Source organism: Squalius cephalus, assembly GCF_949319135.1.
Source record: "Squalius cephalus genome assembly, chromosome: 11".
In the NCBI taxonomy this organism is placed as follows: Eukaryota; Metazoa; Chordata; class Actinopteri; order Cypriniformes; family Leuciscidae; genus Squalius; species Squalius cephalus.
Genome location: NC_137132.1, coordinates 41273350 through 41286479, shown reverse-complemented (window position 1 = coordinate 41286479; position 13130 = coordinate 41273350). Strand labels below are relative to the sequence as shown.

Genomic DNA, 13130 nt, shown 5'->3' with positions numbered 1-13130 from the left:
CATTCACATGCGCATTTAGAATGGGTTCTATAGTTATGTGCGTTTGAATATACGCAGGTTTGGAATTCCCTACAAGCCAAGCCTAAACAAAATACTTGTCTTTCCTTATAAATTTTGATAAGGAATTTTATTTTATTTGTTGCTTTGGGGTAGGACCGCGAGACGAATTTTCCCGACAACGCCTTATCTGTAGAGTGGTAGTGGGATCCTCCATAGGGAGAGACTAGTTGGCACTTCAGCACTGCGTTGTCATCGGTCCAGGCGAAGGTCCTTCGTCAGATCTGGATACGGCCTGGATCCGGCAGGCTGCAGGAAAACCTCGGGATAAACACAGACACTAAAATTAGCGTAGATGCCATTCTTCTCATGATGTAACGAGTACATCAGGATTTTTGGGAAGTGTTCCCGGTTCCGGCTGACCTACTATATGCAGCCTAACATTAAATTATAGAAGTCTATAATGTATTATGTGAAAGCTAGGTCAAAGAGATGTGTCTTTAATCTGGCTTTGAACTGACAGAGTGTGTCTGCTTCCCGGACAATGGTAGGAAGACTGTTCCAGAGTTTTGGTGCTAAATAGGAAAAGGATCTACCGCCAGCAGTCGATTTTGATATTCTAGGTATTATCAACTGGCCGGAATTTTGAGATCGTAATAGATGTGACGGACTATAATGCGTTAAGAGCTCGCTCAAGTACTGCGGAGCTAAACCATTCAGTGCTTTGTAAGTAATCAGCAATATTTTAAAATTGATGCAATGTTTAATAGGGAGCCAATGCAGTTTTGACAGAACTGGGCTAATATGGTCATACTTCCTGGTTCTGGTAAGAACTCGAGCTGCTGCGTTTTGAACCAGCTGTAGTTTGTTTATTAAGCGTGCAGGGCAACCACCCAGTAGAGCATTACAGTAATCTAGCCTTGAGGTCATGAACGCATGAACCAATTGTTCCGCATTTGTCAATGAGAGCATATGGCGTAATTTAGATATATTTTTAAGATGGAAAAATGCAGTTTTACAGATACTAGACACGTGACTTTCAAATGAAAGATTGGTATCAAAGAGCACACCCAGGTTCCTAACCGACGACGAAGACTTAAAGGTCCCATGACATGAAATTTTCACTTTCTGAGGTTTTTTAACATTAATATGAGTTCCCCTAGCCTGTATATGGTCCCCAAGTTTCTAGAAATTTCAATCGGTGTAAATCGAGCTTTTGCTATCTTTCTCTGCCTTTGAGAAAATGGAAGCTCAATCGCGCTGATCTTGAATCTCCTCCTTGTGACGTTACAAGGAGGAATGTTACCTCCCCTGTCTCTGCTTTGCCCGCCCAGAGAATATTTTCCGCCCATGAGAAAATGAGCTAGGAAGTAGGAACGCGCGCGCGCGATTTTAGTTAGTCCACGAGAGATATCATGGCTTTTGAGCGAGCGAAGCATAACAATTGCTCAATAATTGGATGTACAAATGAACACCGAAGGGTTAATACAGAGCTGGGCTTGCTGAACGTCTGAAACTAAAGTCTGGATCACTCTCTTTGGCTCAGCTACACACCTCGGACAAGTAAGTCAACTAATGATATATATGTTGCTTTACTGTTTATGGTTGCCTAGACTGTTACACGTAGAATGTGGCTGTCACATTAGCTATGCAGCTATGCAGTTTATGTGTGTGAATACACACACTGTAACGCGAGTGTTGTACACTTCTTTGTTATTTGGATAACCGTTTTCCTGTTGGTTATACGGCGCGCGCGATATCCGCATTTCAAGATCGCAGAGCTTGATGATGTAATTGTAATAAGATAAATTACATATGTTACAGATCTCTCATGAAAAGGCAACAGTAGGTTAGCGTTAGCTACATGATAATAACTGTAAACCATCCGAATAAAGTACCGTATCCAGACATAATATTTTAAACTAACCATTCGGAAACGTCCTGCTGGAACCGCTGAGTTGTTGCTTCTCCATCCGGATCAGATTCTGGGTCAAACTGAAATGCTTGAACGACTGCGTGTCTTCGTGCCATTGCTATATCCAACGTAAACATGCACGGACCGGTACCGTTGCGCAAGATGGTCAAGGCCACACCCACCCTCCACCTTGCGCCGCCTTTCTCCTCCTCATTAGCATTTAAAGCTACAGACACCGAAACGGCCTGTCTGAAGGAAGCTCATTCTGGGACTGGCTTGTAGTGGCTATAATTCTGCACCAAGGCTGAATTTTTGAAAAGAGATTTCAGATACAGTACTAGGGACCACTAAGGCCTATATTAAAGCCTACAAAAAGTAGCATGTCATGGGACCTTTAACAGAGCAGCCATCAAGTGTTAGACAGTATTCTAGATTATTACGTGAGGAAGTTTTTTGTCCAATAATTAGAAACTCTGTTTTTTCAGAATTCAGAAGTAGGAAATTACAAGTCATCCAATTTTTTATATCCGCTATGCATTCCGTTAATTTTGTGAATTGATAAGTTTCGTTAGGTTTTGAAGAAATATAGAGCTGAGTATCATCGGCATAACAGTGAAAGCTAATGCCATGTTTCCTAATGATATCTCCTAAGGGTAGCATGTACAGAGTGAACAGCAGCGGTCCTAGTACTGAGCCTTGTGGTACGCCATACTGAACTTGTGATCGATGAGACATCTCATCATTTACTGCTACAAATTGATAACGGTCAGATAAGTATGATTTAAACCATGCTAGTGCATTTCCCGTAATGCCAACATAATGTTCTAATTTATTTAAAAGAACGTTGTGGTCGATGGTGTCAAATGCAGCACTAAGATCGAGTAACACTAACAGCGAGATACAACCACGATCGGATGGTAAGAGCAAATCATTTGTGACTCTAACGAGAGCTGTTTCGGTACTATGGTACGGTCTAAATCCTGACTGGAAATCCTCGCAGATATCATTTCTTTCAAGAAAGGAACACAGTTGTGAGGATACTGCCTTTTCTAATATCTTTGACAGAAAAGGTAGATTCGAGATCGGCCTGTAATTGACTAATTCTGAAGGATCAAGTTGCGTTTTTTTAACAAGCGGTTTAATCATAGCCAGCTTAAAGTTTTTTGGTACGTATCCTAGAGACAAAGACGAATTAATGATATTAAGAAGAGGATCTATGACCTCTGGAAGTATTTCTTTCAGTAGCTTAGTCGGTATAGGGTCTAACATACATGTTGTAGATTTAGATGATTTAATGAGTTTAGTAAATTCTTCCTCTCCTATAGCAACAAATGAATCAAATTTTTCCTCAGGGAGGCTACAATGCACTGCCTGATGCGATACTGTAGTAGACGGTTGCATAGTTATAATTTTGTCCCTGATATTATCAATCTTATAAGTGAAGAAGTTCATAAAGTCATTACTGCTGTGTTGCTTGGAAACTTCGGTGCTTGAAGCTTTATTTTTCGTTAGTTTAGCCACCGTTTCAAATAAATACCTAGGATTATGTTTATTTTCTTCTAATAGGGTTGAAAAATAAGCAGATCTAGCAGCTTTTAAAGCCTCTCTGTAAGTAATTGAGCTCTCTTTCCATGAAATGCGAAATACCTCTAGTTTTGTTTTCTTCCAGTTGCGCTCCATTTTTCTGGCTGCTCTCTTAACCTGTTAAGCCTCACCAGTGCGTCGGCGCACTGAAGCGTTTTTTTTATATATATAGCTCAAAGTTACTATCAGATTTAATGTTATACTTCGACAAACTATACATCATTAAAAAGATATAAGACTCAAGTTTCAGTATTTGACCACTATTGTATTCTGAGAAACTTATAGCGACAGTTATTTCTTAATTTGTGTCAGGAGTTATGAAATGAAAAAATTAGTCGATACCTTTAATATGAATTATGCGCGTCAGCCGCTCCCATTCATAAAAAACTCCCGTGCTGTCGTCATGACAGCGATACACAAAACAACGTCCCTCAGGGCTTTAGCTCAAAAATGTGCAGATTTGGAGAAATATTGATATATTCTCATAGATTCACATCATATTTCTATAGACAGGAATAATATTTATTGAATTTATACCAAATGCGTCGATGTAATCATTATGAGCGCTTGCATACTCTGATACTGTGTTTTCAATCCATACCAACAGCCTGAGGGCGCTATATGCACAATAATTGTCCATATAGAACATGAAGAAGAGCCATGATCATTGACATTCCAGGACGTCACTGATACACACAAAGCTACAGAGTTCGCGCTGTAAAATGCAGATACAGATGTTTTGAAGATAATAAACATGATTGCAATGATATTTGAGTTACCTGTGTTTTTCAAGACATGCCAGGTATTTTCATAATAATAGATTATATTTATAATGTAATGCTAATCTATATAGACTATCATTGTGCAGAACAGTATACAATAGTATATTATCTGTCTGATTTTTTTATCTGAAGCCAAATTAGATCACAGAAGATTATTTAAAACACTCATCTTGCGTTTTAAAGTAAGTTTGGAGCACAAACATGGTTTTAATCTCATAAATTGTCGTGTATTGATGGTGTGCTAAGCTAACATGCTAGCTAGCCCTAGGTGCACCTGCAACCTAGAAGTTATACTTTTATGATTTTTTGAATGCTTACTGAAAGTTTCTTTATTCAAGAATGTTCTTTATTCTTTATTTAAAATGTGAGGTGAACTTTGAGAAAAGAAATTAGGGACTGAAACCCTATGAATAGCATGTGAATAGCCAGTCGTTAGTAACTATAATGCAGACAAAAGAAATGCATATTTCGAGCCATAACCAGGCTGGAGAGGTGTGAATGTGTGCAGGGGGAGACTGAGACTGAATGGGGATCGTTTGCACCACAAAACAATAGAGACAATATACTGGATAGATGGTTAGAAGATGGCAATAAACATCAGAAGCATCTTAGCGTCAAATCAAAATAAAGTAATTTGACATGGTCTTGAAAAACATGTAACTAAATACAGAGTTTTGGACTTATTATCTTCAGATTTTAAACATAAAATGTTTAGACATGTGGCTTTAGCTGTAGTGCATTTCTAGATTGCTCCAGTGCCAACTTCAATTTTATTTTCATGAGGATGTTTCATTAAAATTAATTTCTAATAACTTTACAAAACTTTGAAGCTATTTATAACAATTTTTGTCATTATGACAATAATTAATTCTACATTTACAATAAACTGCCAGGTGTCAGCTTTCAAATGAGATCATACTTGTGCTTTTAGTACAAAGGGTTCATGAACTGTATCTGTTTCAGTTTGGGTATGTCATTTCTGGGGATTTTTCAAAAGTGGGGTTGCAGCTTAACAGGTTAAGGGCCCGAGTGTGCTCGTTGTACCACGGCGTTGGACTATTTTCTTTAATCTTCTTTAAGCGCAACGGAGCAACTGTGTCTAAAGTGCTGGAAAAGAGAGAGTTAAACGTTTCTGTTGTAATATCTAGTTCTTCTAAGCTATCTGAGATGCTGAGATGATGAAACTGATTAGGAAGATTATTAATAAAGCAATCTTTAGTAGCAGAAGTGATAGGTCTCACATATTTGTAACACGGAGTCGGCTTTGTAGCCTTGGCTAAATGGAAATTACACGAGACTAGGTAATGATCTGAGATGTCATCGCTCTGCTGCAGAATTTCAACGGCATCCACATTTATTCCGTGTGATAATATTAGATCTAGAGTATGATTACGACAATGAGTAGGTCCTGACACGTGTTGTCTAACTCCAATTGAATTTACAATGTCTTTAAATGCCAATCCCAATGCATCTTTTTCATTATCGATGTGTATATTAAAATCACCAACAATTAGTACTTTATCTGCAGTCAATATTAATTCTGATAGAAAGTCCGCAAATTCTTTGATAAAATCTGTATGGTGCCCTGGTGGCCTGTATACAGTAGCCAGCACAAATCTCAAACGTGATTTATCGTTTACACTATATATTTTTACATTAAGCACCAATGCTTCAAAAGAATTATATTTAAAACTTGATTTCTTAGTGGTTTTGAAACTATTACTATAAATTACAGCAACACCACCCCCTTTGCGTTTCAGACGAGGCTCATGTTTATAACAGTAATCTTGCGGGGTTGATTCATTTAAAGTAATGTAATCGTTTGGTTTTAGCCAGGTTTCTGTCAAACACAGCACATCTAGGTTATTATCTGAAATCATATCGTTAACAACGAGTGCTTTTGAAGTAAGCGATCGAATATTCAGCAACCCAAGCTTTAGCATTTGCTCATCTGTAATATAGCTGTTTTTTATTTGTTGAACATCAATTAAATTTTTAACCTTAGATGGGTTTAAACGTTTTTTGGATTTCCTAATTCGGGGAACAGACACAGTCTCTATATGATGATAGCTAGGTGAAAGAGGCTCTATGTGATAGGATTTATCTGACCTTGGTGACGCGAGGCCGCTAGCAGACGGTTGGTTTAGCCAGTCTGTCTGCTTCCTGACCTGAGCCCCAGATTGTCATGTTTGAGCTCTAAGACTATGAGCCATATTACTAGAGAGAAGAGCAGCACCATCCCAGGAGGGATGAATACCATCTCTTTTCAACAGGTCAGGTTTGCCCCAAAAACTTTTCCAATTGTCTATGAATTCTATATTATTAAGCGGACACCACCTAGACAGCCAACCGTTAAGCGAACACAATCTACTAACTATCTCATCACTCCTGCGAACAGGAAGGGGGCCAGAGCAAATTACAGTCCTTGACATCGTACTTGCAAGTTCACACACCTCTTTAATATTAATTTTGGTGATCTCCGACTGGCGGAGTCGAACATCATTAGTGCCGACATGAATAATGATCTTAGAGAATTTACGATTAGCATTAGCCAGCACTTTTAAATTTGCTTTGATGTCAGGCGCTCTGGCTCCCGGCAAACATGTGACTATGGTGGCTGGTGTCTCTATTTTCACGTTCCGTGTGATAGAATCGCCAATAATTAGGGCACAATCATTCTCAGTGGGTGTTTCACTGAGCGGGGCAAATCGATTTGTTATGGTAATCGGAACGGAAGAGTGGTTTTTAGATCCGCGACTAGAGCGATCCCTCACTGTCACCCATTTGCCCGGCTGCACAGGCTCTACTTCAGCCGGAACCACGCCATGTAAAGTGTTCACTATTCTATGCGCATCCAAAACATCTAAAACACTAGCACTCTTACTATCCTCAATTAAAGTTTGGATGCGTGTTTCTAATTCTGAAATCTTCTCTGTCAACCTAACTGTCTCCTTACATTTATCACATATAAATCCTATATTGTCGACAGAGAAGGCTATACTAAACATGTGACATGAAGTGCAAGTGACAATAACAGGACAAGACATTACTCACCGTGTTTGTTGACTGATTCTTACTCACCTGAGCTTTTTATGAACTCAAAGGCGCGGACGCGCGAGAGAAAAATAAATAAATAAAATAGCTGAGCGCACGGGTGGCGCGTTAACAGGCTAGCGAATTACTAGCCTGTTGTGCTAGAAGTACTAATAACAGAAGCTAGCGATGTCAGGTTAATCTGAGATGTTGGGTAAAATGTAGTAGTATAAACAACTAGAAATAGTAGTAAAATGATGGTTCAAAACAAAGAAATATAAGGCTAAGACGGAGCTTACCGCACCGAAGCACACAAACACACTCACAGCAGGCAGCGAGGCAGACAGGAGCAATCGATCAGCGATTCAGCGATGCAGACAGGGAAAAGAAGCGTATCAGTCGCTTGTTCCATTTTCCTTTATATTCTCTGCTGCGTCTGCCCCTGGTTGTCAGTAGATCGTTAAAGGTTTTGTCTCATGTGGATCTGTGCTGGTTAAGTTTTATGTCTTACCTTGTTCGCCACTGTTCCCAGGACACTTAGACGAGGAGTGACAGCTGATCATTTCCTGGCTGTTCTCTCTCTCTCTCTCGTTCCCCGTCCAAGGTGGGCGCTGCTTCAGAGGTGGTGTTCTCAGCCTGTGTGTCCAATGAGCATTACGGACAGCTCTGGAGATCCCTCACTTCACCTTACCATTTGAGCACTTGTGTCACAAACCTTGCAGGTCGTATTTCCCACGATTCTAATAAACTCTGTTCACTTTATCTCAGTGATTGAGTCCTCTGTTCAGATCCCCTGACAACAGCCAATGAGAAAGGAAGATACAGGGCAGCGGGAAGGAGGGCTTGCTTCACCAATGGAACCAATCATATTAATAGAAGGTGACAATGTTAAAGTCATGAGTTAGGCACGATGATTTTGTTTTTATGTGTTTCATGCTTTTATCCTATAAAACCTGATGCATTATTCTATGTGGCTGAGATTCTCTGAGAACTGCTCGAGAACTCCCGGCTGTGATTAAAGCATTTAAAGGACATTTGCTGAAGTTTGTCTGTCATTTATGCTGCGCAGCAAGTAAGTTAGGGAAGCAAAGAAGTTAGAGTAAGAGACTCGGCCAGTTGTCGACTGAAGACACCCCAGAAAAAGGTATTGGGTGTCGATTGGAGACGCCCCAGGTAATAAGATCAATTGGGTGTCGATTGGAGACGCCCCAGATAGTTAGGTTTTAGGGAAAAATCTACCACACGGGCTATCATTTAATTAACAATTTCAGTTCTTGTGTTATCTTCTTATTCCTTCTTGCGTGTTTTTTGTGAAACGTAGTTTGCAGATGAGACAGAGTTGTCTGCGATTCTTCCTATTGTGAAGTCATGCAATATGAACCCCCCTGTTGCCGATCCATCGTGCAGTGTGCACACAGCAGCAACAGAATGCAACCCCAGATAGTCATGCAGTGTGAAAAGAACAGTGATCTGACCACTTTGAAAATCGTACAATGTGAACTCTGCTTAAACTGAACTGAGAGGCCGTTTACATAAACAGTTTTTAAATGAAAACAGTGTCAGGCGTTTTGGCCCTTCATTTACATGACAAGGGTGTTTTGGGGGGATGAAAACGCAAACTTTTGAAAACGGGTTTCAAATTGTACATTTTTGTTATTGTTTCAGTGTAAACTACAAAAACACGAATTTGTGTGAAACGGTGACTTCATGCAAATGCGCATTACGTGTTCAGTCTATAGGCGTGTAGCATTTCTTTACAAAGTAACATCGCCAATGCAGCAGAACACAGCGTTTTTTAGTACATCATTGTCATGTAAACGTATCCTCAGACACAAGAAACAAACATGGTAACAAGAATACTACTAACATAAAAAATCTTGACAGCATTATGTTCGTAACTAAACTCCATCAACGCAAGACGAGGTATAGGTCTGTGTCTATTAATTATACATTAATATGAACTCAGCCCTGAATCCAGTCAAAAACAAACCACTCTTTAAACTCACAGACATTGAGGGCAAACTTTCATTAAGCTCACAGACTTTAAATACAAACATACATTTATTTTGCTGTTATTTCACATTTTTGGCTGCTCTCTGTTTTGCCGGGGAATACATTTGTGAGGCTGCATATGAAACTTTAGTAGAATATTAGCTATTCATATCCCACACTATTGATTTAAACTAAAGGGTTAGGGTTGATCTTATAGATGCAATTATAAATGGAAATATAACACAGAAAGAAACTGTTTGAATAAAATAACATTTTAATAGTGTTAGTGCCACTGGTCTAGTGCAGACATTAACCAACAATTATACAAGTAGCGCAAATAGTATTGTTATATTCCGGGTTTATTTGTTGCTTTGGATAAATGCATCTGCGAAATGAAAAGATGCTTATTTTGTCCAGAGAGGATGTAAAGTGTGTGCACGTACTGTGCATACAAATTACACGTAAACAATCTCCTTAAGAGTAGAATGAGCGAAAATATATTCCCAAGTTTTACACACAGTACATGTTTGTGAAGACTACCTTGTTTTATGGCTTGACAAGCGAAGTGAAGAGCGACGAGGGATGAGGAACAGGCACAGTCAATAGACACTGAGGGGCCAGTGAGGTTGAATATGTATGAGATGCGGTTGGCTGCTATGCTCATAGCGGCACCAGTGCCAGCGGTGTGGTTGATGTGTTTTGGATTAATCCTCACAGAGGCCAGCTCAAAGTCCCTATTCATTAGGCCTGAAAATCAAGCAATCACAAGCAAATCATTAACCACAGATTGCTCCTATGGCATTTACCATGCAATTATAAATAGATGCACATATAAATCCACTGGGATTAATAACTGAACACACACATACATTTACTCCTAGACATTAACAGTAAGAATATATTAATTATTTAGCATATGTTACCCAAAAATACTCCTGTTTTCGTTCCACTGGCCTTTTCCATTGGTATCCCAGCATCCTCTAGGGCCCTGTAGGTGCACTGCAGCAAAAGTTTGTGCTGGGGGTCCATACTGGTCAATTCAGAATCAGTGATGCCGAAGAACTTGTTGTCAAAATCATTCAAACTGCACATAATAAAAGGTAAATAATTGGGTTATTGCTTTTAGAGAGTGAATTGATGCCAAGAGAGGCCAAACAGATGGGGCTCAGTGTGTCATCCCAAAATGGAGCATTCTAGCCACTAGCCTTTCATGTATTTTTAAATTTGCACAATTTTTTAACTTGAAAAACATAAGTGAACATTAAGGAGTATAATGATTAAAAACAGAATGCATGACCCCTTTGATTTCTTTTATGAGGGCAAATTAATTGAAGGTTTACCCATTAATAAGTGCTGCCTTTGTTGTGTATGTCTTTCCTGCCTTACTCTCATCTGGATCGTACCATTGAGAGAGATTAAACCTGTCGTTTGGTATCTGAATTGCACAGTTCTCTCCATGAAGAAGGACTCGCCAGAAGTTTTCAAGTCCCTCTCCTAAAATAGATGAGAACATACAATCCAAATATAGTTTAAGCCAAAATCATGACATGAAGAAATAATAAATGGTAAATAGTTATCAGTTACCTCCAGGAAAGTGGCATCCAATGCCAACAACAGCGATTTCAGCATCATCATCCATCATGTTTCACGTGCCGTGTCTGCAGATACATTTGATTTTATGACCTGTAGACAGCAAAAGCAAACATTTAGGCATTGAGGAAACCATATAAAAAATAAACAGAGCTACACACTTAAATCTCCGTCCGTCATCTTATGGCGTCTGCAGCTCCTCTCGAAGAGGCGCAACTGCTACTGATCCTCTTGAGATGAGGGCAACCACTCCTGAACCTTCTGCCTGCTCTGATACGGCCAACGAGGCCGATTATAAATCACCTGTGATCTTTATTGACTCTGACACGATCACAGAGGTTGTCTATGAACTCTCTGTGTTCTCTGTTCCAGCTCGCAATTCCAAAATAAATCTCTAATAAATCATGAATGGGTTAGTCTTGACTTGGCAATGCGATGGCCTCTCGCGCTCCACCAAAAGGTTTTGATCAGAGACTTGAGAATGGAGTAGAAGTGCCCAGGTGGAGCAGAGAGGCTAAACTACTGACCTGTTCAGTATTTCAAGTGCAGGTCAGTTTCATCTGTAAATAGGCTATTGTAGTTTTGACTTTGATTACTTAGTTAACCCCCTGAGGTCGGCAATCACGCCGGCGTGATCTGCTCGTTTTTTTTTATATCAGTGCAAATTACTCTGTTGATTTTGATTTTACATACTTGTATTGTACATCATTCAAAACTGTTAAATGTCTTCTTTTATTTGTGTACACTCATAATAAAAACAAAATGTTGTGTTTTCCGTAAAACAAAGAAAATAAACATGATGCGCGTTCTGCTGTCTCTCTCAATGTGAAAGTTCTGAAACGCGACAGAAAATGACCTGTAACTCAGCGAATGTTTGTCACACAGACTTGAAACGCATGTCTATACAACGCTTGGAATCTCTATTTTTAAAGTATGTAAATTATATAAAAAACAAATATTCTATTTTTAAGTAATCCATACGAAAGCAGCGGCATGTACAGTTTCTCAAACGCGTCCTCATTAACTATAATGTGACCACACCCACGCGCGCACGAGCGATTGACATGCAAATGATCCATGCGGAGAAACGCAGACCTGTAAACGCCCTCATCACCTCAAAACAAAGAAGCAGAGACTTCGTGACTTACTCCTCTCTGCTTTCATCGAGTTTGGAAGACTGTAAGCTGTGCTGTGCTGTGCTGTTTACCTTGAATTTACCTCGGATTTACCTCAGAAGAACGCAATTTGAAAATGAGAAGATTTTTAAGGTAAGACATGTTAAACTGGTCGTGCCAGATTAAAATGTATGTTATGAAATGAGTTTGGAGTAAAAACATGAACTAAGCCTAATGTCATATATGTACATGTAGACAGAAACATGAAATGTGAAATGTGAACTAGAATAGGCAACCTTTCAGTGCTTGTATAGACTACGTGTTCAACACGAGGATGTTTTTATATTCTAATAAAACACAGCATGGTAAAAGTAGGCTAATATATATATGTGTGTGTGTGTATTCTGTACATTTTAAAAAGCTATTTTAACCTGAAAAATCTAAAATATATTCCCCAAATTGTGCAGCATTTCTCTTGATATCAGCATGTTCACAGCTGTTTTGTTGTTGTTGTTGTTTTTAGAGGAACAAGATGCCACTGAATAAGTCCTGCTGACTTCAACATTCACATAAGTCTCCATACATGAACATGCTAAAGTGAAAAAACACCATGGAAATGAAAGGTATGTAGCCTACTATGTTTCAGGAATGGCACAAAGGTGTGTGACAGTTCAAGTCTCTGTCTTTAGTTCAGTGTGTTAAATAATGTGGTTTTTTTTTGTCATTATGTTGTGTTGTAAATACATTAAAAACAATCAAAAAGCCATTCTTTTTTAAATCTCCTCATTCTTTGTGCAAGGTTGCTCAGAATGGCAGGGCCTGATAGCTCCTAATAGGGCCATTAGGGAGTGTCTTTTGTCTTTCTCAGGTGAGAAAAGCTTACATAATAATGAATGAAAATAAAATTTTTAAATCAATATATTGTCTTCTCTGAATGAGCAGTCAGGATGATTTTCACATAGTTTTGAAGCAAATATTCTGGGCTACGTGATACAATTTTCAAAAGTCTTATGAAGAAATAATCAGTATGGGTTTCATGAGCTTATTTCAGTGACAATTTTTTTTTGTTTTTTCACAAACCATGCATAAATGTTATTATCTCAAAACTACAAACTTTTATAT

General features: G+C 38.9%; 1 pseudogene across 1 annotated transcript in view; it reads right to left on the bottom strand.

Annotated features, from left to right (window-relative positions):
* LOC307167137 (mycocerosic acid synthase-like polyketide synthase) overlaps positions 1–10945 on the bottom strand; it is a 56780-nt pseudogene extending 45835 nt beyond the window's left edge. Inside the window, exons 1-4 of the transcript in view lie at positions 10888–10945; positions 10644–10797; positions 10227–10387; positions 9844–10050 (exon numbers count right to left, since the gene is read on the bottom strand). The product of the transcript in view is annotated as a mycocerosic acid synthase-like polyketide synthase (transcript). The remainder of the gene's footprint in view (positions 1–9843; positions 10051–10226; positions 10388–10643; positions 10798–10887) is intronic.
* Between the last annotated feature and the right edge of the window lie 2185 nt (positions 10946–13130).